The 2,776-nt window shown below is 36.0% G+C and overlaps 1 pseudogene; it reads left to right on the top strand.

Moving 5' to 3' along the window:
- The first annotated feature begins 1,455 nt into the window (after nucleotides 1–1,455).
- LOC101343908 (olfactory receptor 5V1-like) lies at nucleotides 1,456–2,503 on the top strand (annotated as a pseudogene).
- The last annotated feature ends 273 nt before the right edge of the window (nucleotides 2,504–2,776 follow it).

The following is a 2,776-nucleotide window of genomic DNA, read 5'->3' as shown; positions in this document are numbered from 1 at the left end:
ACAGTGTTATAAGGCAGTCCCTACCAATAGAGCAGAATTGGCATGCAGCATGAGACCTCTTTGTCATCTTTGGTTGTTGAAAGAGCTCAGATTTTGGGTCCAGACCTAATTAGCTTGGAATTGAAACATTGGGGATTACTAGCTATGTGACCTTGGGCAAATTCCTTACTGCTCTGAACTCAGGCAGCCAGAAAGAGAGGCAGTACTTTCAAGAACTGTGGCCTGTAGTGAGCTAGTAAATGTTTAACAACTGTGTCTCCAGGAGGTAGGGAAATAAACACACACACACTCACACACACAAATGTTTATTATAAATTTAACTGATATGAAGACTGTGTCGTACATAATTTACAAATAATAATAAAATATACAATACCCTTTATCACTTACATATAGATAATCGATGCACATAGAATGCTTTTGTTGATTTTTGTATCTGTAACCAAACTATGGTTGAAATCCAATCATGATTTGACAAAATCGAACTACGAATAATTGCTGGAATGCTATCCAATTTAACAAATAAGTCACTCACGTCATTGATGAATGCCATGGATTTGGTTGATATTTTTTTTTATGTTAATAAGTAAGACAAAAGTGAATCGATGGAGTTGTATGTCTGGATTTCCCTCATTCAGGACATGAGTGACGTTTTTGATAAAGCAGATAACTGTTTTTGAATACTGGAAGAAAATTGCCTCATTGCTTTTTGAGTTATTCACAATGTAATGGCTTCGGACATGACACATTTTAAAGTTTAATCTATATTATTAACATTTTCTCCATCATATTTCTTAAGCTTAGGCAGTCAACAAAACCATGAATCAAGCCCGGATTTATAACATTTGACAAATTCTGTGGTGTAAATACTTCTACCATGACCAATTTCAAGCTACCAGTGTGGTGTCACTGAACACAGATTTGGGAAGTGAAGTGTAGTTGCACACTATTATATGGCATCACCTTCTTATAGATAGAATAGAAGCAATGATCTCAAAAGCATAGATAATAGTAAAATATAAAATGATTAGGAAGTGATGAGTTTTGTGTATTTGTTACTTTTGTTTTTAATATAATTTATTCAATTATGAGTTTATGTGATTTCATTTCTAGTAATGGCTGTGTTTAATAACAAGCTTACAAAATTCTTGAAAATTTAAGGCCAGTATGACTTTAGGAAAACAAAGCAGATGGCCCTTTACTTCCTCTCGTTAGCAGATTGTCCTTATGGTGCATGTAACCTTTTATGGTTTACTTTAAAGTTCAAAACTCCCTGTTCTGTTCATTTTAAGGGATTTGACCTACAGGTGAATGGATGTGTTTATATTTATGCTGGATGCTAGATCTCAGTGTTCATTTGTTGTAAGATTGTGAATTTTTACAGCTATACCGATGCTGTTGTTGATAAATATTTTATTTTTTATCCGTGAAGTTTTTTTCTTGTTTTGTAGACTCTTTCTGGAGCAGCGCATGATAACAGAAATCTGTGGTTCCCTGTTCCCAGTTTCAAAAGGCAAACCAGAGCCACATTATGGAAGGAGAAAACCAAACAGCTCTGTTTGAGTTTATCCTCTTGGGATTCTCCAACTTAAATGAGTTGCAATTTTTACTTTTCACCATCTTCCTTGTAACTTATATCTATACCTTGGGAGGAAATATTTTCCTTATTTTGGTGATCATGATTGATACACGTCTACATACACCCATGTATTATTTTCTGGAAAACTTAGCATTTATTGACATCTGCTACATCACCACCAGTGTTCCCCAGATGATGGTGCATCTTCTGGCAGAGAAGAAAAGAATTTCTTACGGGGGCTGTATGGCTCAACTTTTCGCATTTATTTTCTTTGTGGGATCAGAGTCCCTGCTCTTGGCAGCAATGGCATATGATCGTTATGTAGCAATCTGTAAACCCTTAAGATAATCAATTGTTATGAACAAGGCTATGTACAGCCAGTTAGCAGCCTCATCATGGGTTGGTGGTTTCCTTAACTCAGTGGTGCACACGGTACTGACCTTCCGCCTGCCCTTCTGTGGGAATAATCAGATTAATTATTTTTTCTGTGACATCCCCCCTTTGCTAATCTTGTCTTGTGGGGACACTTCTGTCAATGAGCTAGTATTGTTCTTCACTGGAGTCTTCATTGGTTGGGCTCCTTTCTTGTGTATCATCCTTTCGTACCTTTATATCATTTCTACCATTTTAAGGATCAGCTCTTCAGGGGGAAGGCAAAAGGCATTTTCTACATGTATCTCCCACCTAGTCATTGTCCTTCTCTACTATGGAAGCTCTGTCTTCACATATGCACGACCCCTCTCAGCTTATTCACTGGAGAAAGACAGGCTGATATCAGTATTGTACGGTGTTGTAACTCCCATGCTAAACCCTATAATCTATTCTTTGAGGAATAAGGATATTAAAGAGGCTATGAAAGTTATGGGGAGAAAGTGGCAGGCTTCTATTTCCCTCACTTTAGATGTACAAACTTTACTCTTCTGAGGAAAATCATATATCACAAAACTGTACATCTTACTTAGAGGAGCTGATTTTTATTAACGACTCTTCAACAAAATTAAAAGTTAATTGTAAATTAAATGGACTAGTTGCTTTGTACAAACACTTCTGCTAAAATAATCTATGTGAAATATTTAAAAAATATTCCCAAAAAATCAGTGAAAAAAAAAAAGATAATGAGAAATCATCAGGCCAAGACTGGACATAAGAACAGAAAACAAAGATGTGAAATTGGCATTTGGGACTCTTTTTTGCTAG

This window comes from Trichechus manatus, unplaced genomic scaffold (assembly GCF_000243295.1).
Source record: "Trichechus manatus latirostris isolate Lorelei unplaced genomic scaffold, TriManLat1.0 scaffold00180, whole genome shotgun sequence".
NCBI classification, from domain to species: domain Eukaryota; kingdom Metazoa; phylum Chordata; class Mammalia; order Sirenia; family Trichechidae; genus Trichechus; species Trichechus manatus.
This window is presented reverse-complemented; position numbering and strand designations above follow the sequence as displayed.